Below are 12813 nucleotides of genomic sequence, written 5' to 3' on the forward strand. Positions count from 1 at the left end.
TCTACCATAAATAGAGCATTACCTTTGTGATGTTTTCCCAGTAGTATCCATGAGTTTGTGTTATACCAACATCATTTTCCTATGTGGCCCTTTCTTTGATTAATGGCATACATTTTCTTGAAGTCCTATAGTTGAGAATGTGGGTTTTGTTCTTTAAGCAGAGCAAACCAGAATACAAGGGGTATTAATTCATAAGCCTGGCCTGATTTCATCCTCTATGTGCTAATTACATCTACATAAATATGTAGAAGGGAGCCAGATGCAGAGAGGAACACGTTTTCCAGTTTTAATCATGACAATCATACTAAGCTCGAATGCATTCAAAGAATAAATCAACAAATACATAGTGCAATATATGATGATAGATGATAAATATTTAATGCAAGTTTATTTTATTTCTTATGGGGATAATATTGAAAGGAAGAACAGAAGTAGATCAAAGGGAGAAAATAATTTATTTTCAAATGTACAGATGTCCTCTGAAAAGACCAAGAGACAGGGAAAGGAAATGGAGACTGAGGAAATGATTTTTTTTTTTAATAAGGAAACAAAAGTACCTGGTGGAATCATGGACTGTGAATCAGCACAGAAATGGTAGATAATGAAGGCCATGAGGACAGAGCCTTCTGGGAGAAAATGCTGGAGCCTGTAGTCAACACCTTTAACTTTATTTAGAAGACTGTTGTAGAATTTTTAAGGCCTAAAAGACAATAGATGTGACACATTTGAGGGAAGGATTTTAAGATCGGTAAGAAAATAAACCTAGAATCAATTAAATTGATAAAGAAGGGTCATACCATGTTTATGGAAGAAGAGCTGTGAGAAGTTCAGAGGAAGAAACAGTATTATTTACTTATTAACTGGAAGGTCAGAAAATGGTCAAAATTCCTCAGAGGTTTAGTCCACAATGCACATTACTTTTGAGTAGGACTCACGGACACTGTAATACTACACGGTTCTTGGCTCGGACGCCACATCTGCTGTAAGACAGGATATGCCTAGAAGTTTTCAGTCTCCGGGCAGCCATTTAGCTTCAAGAACAGGCCCCTGTGACATTAAGGAGTCTTTCTCCCAACCATTCTCATAGGTACGGTGATGTCAACTTTTTTAGATTCAGAGGAAACCTAGAGGACATTCTAGTTCAATCTTCTCATTTAACAGGTTAGGAAACCAAGGTCCAGGAAGGATGTAAGATTTATTCAAGGCCACACAGTTTGATGCTCAAGGATCATAAAACATAGGCTTCCAAGCTCATGATAGTGCTCTATGCCCCAAGTATTCTTTTTCCTTTCTTCCTTCTCTAAAAAAAATTGATTTATTTATTTGAGAGACAGAGAGAGAGCTCATGCCCGTGCAAGCAGAGGGTAGGGCAGAGGGAGAGAGAAAATCTCAGGCCAGCTCCCTGCTGAGCACCAAGCTCAGCACAGGGCTGAACCCCAAGACCCTGAGATCATGACCTGAGCCAAAATCTAGAGTGAGTTGCTTAACCGACTGAGCCACCCAAGTGCCTCTTATGTTCTTTTTTCTGTTGCAGAAGGTCCAGTTAGCTAATATTCTTCTAGCTTTGGAAAAGAAGGATAAAGTGCAGTGTTAAACACAAAGCAGTGAGGTTTTCTTACTTTTATCTAGCATTTTGATTTCAAAATATTTCAAACATATAAAAAAAGGACGGCAAAAAGTATGATGAATACACATCTACCCACTAACTTGCTTTGAAGTATAACATTTTGCCATTTTTGCTTTCCATCTTTTTTTTTAATTTTTTTTTTAATTTTTATTTATTTATGATAGTCACACAGAATGAGAGAGAGAAGCAGAGACACAGGCAGAGGGAGAAGCAGGCTCCATGCACCGGGAGCCCAACGTGGGATTCGATCCCGGGTCTCCAGGATCGCGCCCTGGGCCAAAGGCAGGCGCCAAACCGCTGCGCCACCCAGGGATCCCGCTTTCCATCTTTTTAAAGACATCAAGCAAAAAAAAAAAAAAAGGACATCAAGCAATAAAAATATAAAATTCTCCTATATGTCTTTTTCCTATTTCATTCCTCTCCCTCCCACCTCAGAGCTAACCATTATTCTAAAATCACATGCATCATGTGTATGCATAAATTCATACTTTTATACATAGGTATCTATAATTAACAATGTTTTTCTTATTTTTAAGTATATGGTATCATACACTACATACCACTTGCATTTTCCACTCAACGTATTTTTGAGATTTATCCATATTGATACAAGTAATTCTAGTTTCTTCATTTTCACTGTTATTTACTGTTCCTATTCTTTTTTTTTTAAGGATTTTATTTATTTATTCATGACACACGAGAGGCAGAGACACAGGCAGAGGGAGAAGCAGGCTCCCTGCGGGGAGCCTGATGCAGGACTTGACCCCAGGACCCGGGATCACAACTTGAGCCAGAGGCAGACGCTCAACCACTGAGCCACCTGGGCTTCCCTACTGTTCCCATTCTTGACTCCCCCACTGCTTTTCTGCTTATACAAATACAAATATATAAACCTTCAATTTTTTAAATTCATTGTTGATTACTAGAAAACTTGAAATAACAGGCCCTAAATTTCTTTTTTTTAAGAGTATTTATTTATTTAGAAAGAGAAAAAGTGAATGCATGCGGGCAATGGGGCACAGAGAGAGAGAAAGAGAGAGAGAATCCCAAGCAGGCTTCCCAAGCAGTGTGAAACCTGAAGTGGACCCTGATTTGGGGCTCAATCTCAGAACTCCCAGATCGTGACTTTTGCCAAAATCAAAACTCCAACATTTTGCCAACAGAGCCGCCCAGGTGCCCCTAGGTCCTAAATTTCAATAGCACTTAATGGAAAATATGAATAAGCTATTGAAACAAGTGATTTTGAGAACTTCAAGCACAATTATCTTTTATTTAGAAATAAATATAAGGGTGAATATTATATTTGAATATATTATATTTATATTATATTTGAATTTGAATATTATATCAGTTACCAAAAATTCAAAGAAATCATGTATCTTTTTCTGTCCTGACAATAGAAAATGGCTTTTCTAAGTTTGTTTACTGAAAATGGCAAGAAAAAAATATCAACCCAGAAACCACCTTTTCTGTAACATTTAAAGTTTTATTTTAATAGGTAATTGCGTTGGTTAAACTATGAGGTGTAGAGAACTAAAGCTTGTTCACTTTAAATTATAAAATATGTTTGCATAGGAGGCTGATTTTGTTCAATGATTTTGTCATATTTAACCAACTATCACCTGACTGATAATGTAAAATACATTTTTCTTATTAATATATCTACCTATATACATATATATAATATAGGGATAGCCTTCTTTATAAATAAGTTGTTTTCCTAGAATAGTAAATAAGTGACTCAAACAGATTGATTTTAATATCCATACAGAATCTCAATTTTCTAGGATAAAATTGTATCAACAAATCATAAATTATTTTTTCATTTTTTTTTTAATTTTCCGATGTTTTAGATTTTTTTTTAAAAAGTAGTGTGGGGGGATCCCTGGGTGGCTCAGCAGTTTAGCGCCTGCCTTCGGCCTAGGGTGTGATCCTGGAGTCCCGGGATTAAGTACCACATCAGGCTCATTGCATGGAGCCTGCTTCTCCCTTTGCCTGTGTCTCTGCCCCCCGCCCCTCTCTGTGTCTCTTATGAATAGATAAATAAAATCTTTAAAAAAAAAAAAAAGTAGTGTGGGCCTGAATTCATGTTGGTTGGGGCCAACGTGGGGTCTAAATTCATGACCACGAGATCAAGAGTCACATGCTTTTTTTTTTTTAATAATAATTTTTTTTATTGGTGTTCAATTTGCCAACATACAGAATAACACCCAGTGCTCATCCCGTCAAGTGCCCCCCTCAGTGTCCGCCACCCAGTCACCCCCACTCCCCACCCTCCTCCCCTTCTACCACCCCTAGTTCGTTTCCCAGAGTTAGGAGTCTCTCATGTTCTGTCTCCCTCTCTGATATTTCCTACCCATTTCTTCTCCCTTCCCTTTCACTATTCCCTTTCACTATTATTTATATTCCCCAAATGAATGAGAACATATAATGTTTGTCCTTCCCCGATAAGTCACATGCTTTTACCAACTGAGCCAGCCAGGAACCCCAAATTAATCAGTATTTTTATCCTGTTTTGCAATTTTGTGTCTGAGGTATCCTTCCCTGTTCTAAAGTTAAAGAAATATTTTCTTCCAAAAATGTTAAATTTTTTCTTTTCACTTCAAATTTGTTATTGGAATTTTTTGATTGTGTATTATAATGTAATGGGTTAATTTTGTTTTATTTTTCCATTTGGATACCCGATAATCCTTGCACCACTTACTAAAGAGTTCATTATTGCCTCACTGATTTCTTTTTATTTTTTTTTAAGATTTTTTTTTTTAAGTGGGCACCTGGGTGGCTCAATGGTTGAGCATCTGCCTTTGGCTCAGGGCATGATCCTGGGATCCCACAGCGAGCCTGCTTCTCCCTCTGCCTGTGTCTCTGTATGTCTCATGAATAAATAAATACAATTTTTTTAAAAGATTTTTTTAAAGTAATCTCCACACCCTATGTGGGGCTCAAACTCACAACCCCGAGATCAAGAGTTGCATGCTCCACCAGCTGAACCATCCAGGCCCCCCTCACTGGTTTCTAATCAATCATAATTCTCCTTTCCATCTATGCATAGGCTTGTTTCTCAGCTCCCTATTCTTTTCCGTTGGCTATTTGTTTATCCATTCACCTCACCATCTTAATTCCTACAGCTTTATAGCTCTTTATATCTAGTAGAATAAGTTCCCAGACACTCAATATTCTCCATGTTTTAAACATATATTTTTAGCCATATATTTATGTAAGGTCACAAACAATGGGAATTGGACTCATCCACATGATGACATTCCACACAGCCCGGATGATGGCCAACTGTGTGCACTGACAAGAATATGAGAAATTCTGCTTCCAATTAATCCTGGGTTAGGAGGAAACAGGAAATTGACTTTTAGGGAGAAGCAGAAAATATTACTGTAACCAAAATAGCCAATAGGGGAAAAAAGAGTTAAGGTGGTACTGGGAACACTGCTTCATTACTGCTATGTTCACGGGTAAATTGTTTTAAGTGTGTTATCGTTGCACAAGAAATGTCTGCAAGAATTTATATATAAACTTTCGTGTCAACTTCATTATATTGATTTGATTTTTGAATGATTTTTAAGGAATAATGCGAAGATACTTCTGGATATTTCTGTTCAGCTTTCAGCTTAGGAGGAAGCCAGTCATTGTCAAGAAGAGTCATGTCTAAATACTTGGGAAACAATCTCTTCAGGAACAGTGAAGCTAAAATAATGTGAGGTGGCACATGAATTGCACTGGAATCTGCCTGCAGCCACAGTTCTCATGTAAATTGATTAATGTGGTGATGCTTGTCCTGAAGCTGAAAAGGCTTCCCAGAGCACCGTTGAACCAAACCCCTATGCTCATTCTCTCTGGACTATTAACAAAGATATGATGGGAAATGGTCTACGTAGAAACCTCTGCAAGATATCTATGAATGTAAGGCTTTGGGGGAAAAATATACAAATGAAATGAAAATTCCATTAGAATAACGAATGGGCTTTGTACTTTGAGAAGAAATATATAGGCTGATTTCTTTATGTAAAGAAATGACATTTGCATTTGAGACTGTCTTCGTTTGGGTTTCTATACAATCTGACAAAATTCGTATTTACCTTAGAAGCTGTAAATATTTTAGTGAAACTAACCATCTGAACTTTTCTCAAGATTTACCTCATGGAACGTATTTATGAAATTGCTGTTTTAGGGAGCACTTGGGTGGCTCGTTTGGAATTGGGCTCTTTGCTTTGCACAGTGGCAGGCTCGTAGCCAGTGAGGTTTATCCGAGGCCCGATTATTGCTAATTGGAATCAGGCTCTTGATTTTGGCTCAAATCGTGATCTCAGGGTCGTGGGATCAAGCCCCGCCTCAGGTCCACACTTAGCAAGGAGTCTGCTTTCCCCCTGCCTCTCCCCTTGCTCTCCTCTCTCTCAAGTAACTAAGTGAATTTAAAAAGAGAAGGGAATTGCTGGTTTTGTAGATCAAAATGGCCAAATATCAGCAGTTGGTAGAGGTCAATTCTCTCCACCAGGTCATTAGTCTCTGAACTTCATAATTTCATTCAACAAATATTTATTGAGGCCCCTAATATGGTGTTCTTTGGCAACTCCCATTCTATATGGAGACTCTAAAATAGAAATAAGCAATTAAAAAACAGAACAATAGAAGCAATGATAGAGAAGGTACAGAATGATACAAAGGAAGGTGTGAAAGGTTCAGCACAGCCCAGTGAGGAAAGGTGTTGCGAAGCAGATGGTGCTTGAGCTGAGTAACCAGAAAGCAGTGGAGCCAGTTGAGAGTTGGGAGTGTCTTCCTGGGTGGAGGAAACTACATGTACCCATCTTTGAGGCATAACACAGGATGACAAGTTCAAGTAATGACCCTGTTTCATCGTTTAGGCCTTTTGGATCCTGGGTAAGGAAAAGTAGCTGGAGGCTGCAGGAAAATAGGAGCAAGGACAGAAAATAAAAATGGAGAGAGGTTGAACAGGTGTGCTTTGTGTCACACTATAGAGTAAGAATTTTGACTGTAGAATGGTGACAAATTTAAATGTCCTCAACTGGATATTGGTGGGCTAGTGAAAAGCTTTAAACTGGGAGGCAACATGTTCAACGTATGTTTTTCGAAGGCTAACTCTGTCAATGGAATGGTAGGGAGCCTCGCCAAGCAGCCACAGGTGAGGAACTGAGCTAAGGTAACATTTTGCAGCCGGTATGGGGCTAGAGAGGACAGGGGGGAGTGAGAGGTGTGATGGTAGTAAATGCAAAAGAGCTTAGTTCCAGAATATTCTCTACTATTTGAGTTCTTTTGACGAATGTTACATTTTCCTTATTGAAAATTTTATATGGGGTGCCTGGCTCAGTTCAGCTCAGTTGGCTGAACATCGGCCCTCTGCTCAGTGAGGAGTTGCTTCTCTCTCTCCCTCTGCTGCTCTCCCTGCTTGTGCTCTCTTGCACGCTCTCTCTCAAATAAATAAAATATTTAAAAGAAAAAAAAAGTTTTATATGAGTAAAATAACTGGGTTAAGTCTTTGTAAAATTTGTTTAATAAATATCCTATTAATAGAAGAAAATCACTGCATGATTAATTCAATTATCACTTAATCAAAAAATGAATTTTCTTTTTTTTTTAAAGATAGAAAGAAAGTGTGTACAAGCTAGGGGTGGGGGCAGAGAGAGAGGAAGAGGTAGAGAATCTTAAGCAGGCTTCACACTCAGCGCAGCGCCCCATTTGGGGCTCGATCATATCGCCCTGAGATCATGACCTGAGCACAAACCAAGAGTTGGGTGCCCAACTGACTGAGCCACCCAGATGCTGCTCAAAAGATGAATTTTAAAAATCAGTTTAGAGGTCCCTGGGTGGCTCTGTTGGTTAAGCATATGACTTTGGGGCAGGTCATGATCTCAGGGCCATGGGACCAAGCCCCGGATAGGGCTCTGCTCCATGCTCAGGGTGGAGTCAGCTTGTCCCCCTCCCTCTGCCTCTCCTCCAGCTCATACGTGCATTTGCACACACTCTCTCTCTTTCTCTTGATCTCTCTCTCTCTCAAATAAAATATTTTAAAAAATCAGTTTAATTGGTCATTCTATGTGGTTTCTGCTTGAGACATAATAGATATAACTACAGTCCACGAATCTTCCACTCCAAAGGAACATTCTTTCCCTAATTCTGAAGGAAAGCATTTCTTATATGTGAAAAGGGATTCTAATCTTAAATAGGAGTAATAATGTCCACAATGTTCTCATCTGGTAAAGGAAAAAGCTAATTTTGTCTTCAGTCTCTTCTCCCCCCCCCCCAGAAATCACTATCCATAAGAAATAGTCTCAGAAAATAAGTTCTTACATTAATTATTATTTTAGGCAATGACTATTTAAAATTATATATCTATGTGAAAAATTAAAATAATAATACTTAACTGGCCAAATTCTTCCCATTATTGCCCCAAAAGTTAAATAAAATAAATAAATCTTTTTCTAGAAATTTCTTTAGAGAGGTTTTTAACAAAGGACAAACATTATATAATGTGCCTTATTGTAATGGACAGTGTTGCTTCTGGTCAACAGATGTTATCTGACAGGACAAATACTTGGCACAGAAATTACTAACACATTCAGAAACTAATCTTCCCTGAATTCAGCTTTGACTCAAAAGCTGGCTGTGGAATACACTGCATTGGAAAATTCACATTTTAAAAAAATGGACAGAGTAGTTAGCTCACATTATTCAAGACTGACCCATACATTTCTTTCAATAGTGAAAGTAAGTGTTTAAATTTCAGGGGCATGTCACTGATTAAAACATATATTGTGTTTCTATAAATTTAGTCCTCCTTTATACCCCTGTCTTCGTCAAACAGAACTTGGTTATCTGATTCTGCTGCCATTTTTAATCTTTTGTAACTGATTTCATATTCTAAGCCCCACACTATATCCCATTTTGACTTTTTAAAGATATATATTTTTAATTTTTAAAAAATCAGCCAATGTCTAATGATAAAAATGCTGTTTATGAAATACTGTTAAACTTTCATTACATTTCTTGTTAAAGTCTAGAAAAGGTTAGGAAATATAGGTTGCTTTGGACTTAAAAGCTGCTGCTTTAGAGATCGTAACATGATCTCTAAATAAATACTGGATTTTAAAAGGAAAAAAATCCTTCTGTATGCTGTCACGTGTGGCATTTAGTACTAGAAATTTTTTTCAGAAAAGGCAAAAATTGGCCAAATTCTGGATCTGCAGAGTACAACTCATTCTTTCTTCATCCCTGTTGAGGAATGTTGACAGGTGACAATACAAAAGCTAGTCTGCACCAAATTCAAAGTTACGTTTTATTTCCTAATTATGTTCACTACATATTGCTGCTTACACTCCCTCACCTTCCTTGCTTAGTACACAACCCTCTTATTTACTCGTAATGTCGTGGATCAGCAATTTGGTCTATGTTCAGCTGGATGGTTCTTCTCTGGTCTTGCCTGGGATCACTCAGTTGCAGTCATCTGGCAAGGACGCTGGAGCTGGAGGGTCTAAGAGGCCTCACTCACATATGTGGGGTTAGTGCTAGCTATAGATGGGGCCTCTCTCTCCATAAGGTCTCTCATTCTCATGGAGCCCACATCCTGGTCTCCAGGTTCCAAGAAAGTGAGATCTCTCACAAAGTCACTTCCACAGCATTCCATCAAAGCAAAATACAATGGAAGCTCAAATCCAAGATGGAACAATAGTCTCCATCTCTCTTTCTCTCTTTTTAAGAGTACTTTTATTTATTTGTTTGAGAGAAAAAGAGAGAGAGAGCATGAGTGGGGGGGGGGGCAAAGGGAGATAGAGATACAGACTTCCCGCTAAGCGGGAAACCCAGTGTGGGACTTGATCCTAGGACCTGGGATTATGAACTGAGCTGAAGGCAGATGCTTAACCAACTGAGCCACCCAAGTGCCCAAGAGTCTCCATCTCTTGATGGGAAGAGATATAAAGGCACACTTCATGGGAGTGTACATGGAAAGAATATGTGACTTTTTTCCCCAGTCTACCACACTAACAATGGCTCAAAATTCACAATGTGGAAAAGATTGATCAGTTTAACTATGTAAAAATTCAAAAAAATCTCTCATGCTACAAAAACACTGTAAATATAGTAAGAAGATGAACGACAAACTTGGAAAATATTTATATATCAGACAAAAGTTTGCTATCTCTAGTATATAAAGAGTTTCTATAAAAATAGACAACTAAAGAACTAACAAGGATCTTGGCGGGGACCTCTTGGAGGGGAGCCTGGGTGGCTCAGTTAGTTAAGCATTGGACTCTTGATTTCAGCTCACATCATGATCCCAGGGTCATGGGATTAAGCCCCATGACAGACCCCAAGCTTGGTGTGGAGTCTGCTGAAGATTCTTTCCCCCTGCCTCCCTTCTCCTCTAATCCTCATTATCCCAGGTCAGCTCTTTCTGTCTCTAAAATAAATAAATAAATAAATAAATAAATAAATAAATAAATAAATAAATAAATAAAATCTTAAAAAAAAAAAAGAACATAAGCATACACTGACCAACTTCAATTTGTGGACTTTAATTGGGTTCTAATTCAAAAAACAAACTGAAGGAGGGAAAACCCTTTGAGGCAGTTGAAGAAATTGGATCACTGACTAGATAATTAGTAATAGAAGGAATTATTATTGCTATCATATTATTATTTTACATACATATTATTATTTTACATTCCAGGTGGTGGAAGATAAGTGGGTGGGACTAAAAATATAGTATTTGCCAAGAGTTGATAACTGGTGATTGGGATGTAGGGCACATGAAGATTCCCTTATACTGTCCTCACTACTTTTGTTTGAAATTTTCCACAATAAAATATTAAAAAGAAAAAAATGCATTTAAACTATTTTCTTAAGACGAGGAAATTCTTTTTGAAAGACTTCTGGTGGACATTATTGTGTCTGAATAAAATACTTAGAATTGTGGTGATTCATCCTGTGATTATGAAGAAAGCCTACCAAGGACAAAGCCAAGACATTCTTGATAGTAGAGCAGAATAAGACAAACAACCTGATTCTTGATGACTGAGCCACAGGATAAACCAACCTTGGAGCAGCTCAACCTCTGGATACCTAGTTAGATAATAACTGTCTTTGTCATTTGACCCATTTTGAGTTTATTTCTGTTATTTGCAGCAGAAACCATCCTAAACAAAACAGTGGAAAAGAATGTATTTTTGTGTGTATGTTGAAGCCATAAGTGTGGTACTGGGTAGTGTTTCTGCCTCATCTTACAGACTATTTGGTAAAACAGCATCCCCTTCTTTAAAAAAAGGGGGGGGGCAGCCCGGGTGGTTCAGCGGTTTAGCGCCGCCTTCGGCCCAGGGCATGATCCTGGAGACCTGGGATTGAGTCCCACGTCCGGCTCCTTGCATGGAGCCTGCTTCTCCCTCTGCCTGTGTCTCTCTGCCTCTTTCTCTCTCCCTGTGCCTCATGAATAAATAAATAAATAAATAAATAAATAAATAAATAAATAAATAAATAATCTTTAAATAAAATAAAACAGCATCCCTTAATTGTGCCATAGGCCTTGGACTTGTGAGTCTAATACAGAGTTGACACTGAGACAAAATCAAAACAAACCCAAGGTACCATCCTAATTTTGGAGTTAAACATTGTTCTGTAATGATCCAGTCCTTAAAGTTACTGCTTCTTTGTACTTCTCAAATTCCATAGGCATCAAGCCAATAGTAGTAGATCACCTTCGCCTTAAAGACATACTTCTTTTAGTTGTGTTTCATGGATATTACATTTTTTACAAAGTGAAGGTTTATTGGCCTCCCTGCATGGAGCAAGTCTGTTGCTGCTACCCGACATGGGGCTTGAACTCACGATTCCAAGGTCAAGAGTCACACACTCTGCCAACTAGGCCAGCTCGATCTCATGACCCTGAGATCACTACCCGAGCTGAAACCAAGAATCGGATGCTTAACCAACTGAGCTTCCTGGGTGCCCCTAAATATAACTTTTATATGCACTGAGAAACCGAAACATCCCTTTAACTTACTTTATTGCAATACCCGCTTTATCGCAGCGCTCCAGAACCAATCCTGCAATACCTCTGAGGTATGTCTATATATTCCATCCTAGTTTACCACGGGTGAAAATCTCAGCGATCACATTGCTACAGAATGCCAGGAACTAGCAATCTTCCATCTACCAGCAGTGATGAGGTCCTTGTTATACCATCTAGCTGGAGAGTGACACAATTCCAGAATCCTACTCTTAGTGTCTGCGTCCTAGGACCACATCTAGTGCCAATTATCTTAGGTGGAGTTCCCTAGAAACAGAGCTTGAAACAGCAGGAATCTGGGGCCAAGTGATCTATGGAAGAGGTGATGTTGGGAGAATAGTAGGGAGGAAAGCAAGATAGGACAGGAGAGGAAAGCGAAGCAAAGATGTAATCTAGATTGGAAACCAGCTTCGAGCTGAGCCCTCGAGCATGAGTTGTCTCACAGAGTTGGCCCTGCCTTTTTTGGACCAGTATGGCAGTCAGTTATTGGTTTTGAGCAGCCTGGGGCTAGGGCAGGGTGTGTGTGTGTGTGTGTGTGTGTATGTGTGTGTGCGTACCTCCCACAGAGGCTGGGAGTAAACGTACTGGTCCAGGTAAGGGGATCTAAGCAAAGCATCAGCAGCATCCACTACAACACCCCAACTTGCCCCAAGTAACAGCCCAAATCCTACAAGACCCTGCAGGATACCGCCCATCCCTGCATAACCTTGCACTCTTTCTGAAATCATCTCCAACTACTCTCCCTCCTTTTTGCTCCACTTTAGCCACTTGGCCACCTTGCAATTCCTCAAATTCTCTAGCATGTTCATGCTTCAGATCCTTTGCACTTCTCGGTTCCCTCATCTGGAATATCTCTTCTTCCTCTATCCCCTCATGTCTTCACCACTAGGTCCCTGTACATCCTTCATGTGTTTACTCACTAGACAGCTTCTTAGTGAGGCTGTCTCGGGCCATGCCATCTAAAATGACAACTTCCATCCCCAACCAACACTTATAAATCCCTTCACTTTCACTGCTTTTCTTTTAAAATACCTATCAGGGGCAGCCCGGGTGGCTTGCTGCCTTCAGCTCAGGGTGTGATCCTGGAGATCCAGGATCGAGTCCCACATCAAGCTCCCTGTATGGAGCCTGCTTCTCTCTCTGCCTGTGTCTCTGCCTC

General features: G+C 39.2%; 1 pseudogene; it reads left to right on the plus strand.

Annotated features, from left to right (window-relative positions):
• The first annotated feature begins 5846 nt into the window (after nucleotides 1-5846).
• Nucleotides 5847-5917, plus strand: LOC129504433 (U4 spliceosomal RNA; annotated as a pseudogene).
• Nucleotides 5918-12813: the final 6896 nt, after the last annotated feature.

The sequence above is a fragment of the Nyctereutes procyonoides genome, unplaced genomic scaffold (genome assembly GCF_905146905.1).
Source record: "Nyctereutes procyonoides isolate TBG_1078 unplaced genomic scaffold, NYPRO_anot_genome, whole genome shotgun sequence".
Lineage (NCBI taxonomy): Eukaryota > Metazoa > Chordata > Mammalia > Carnivora > Canidae > Nyctereutes > Nyctereutes procyonoides.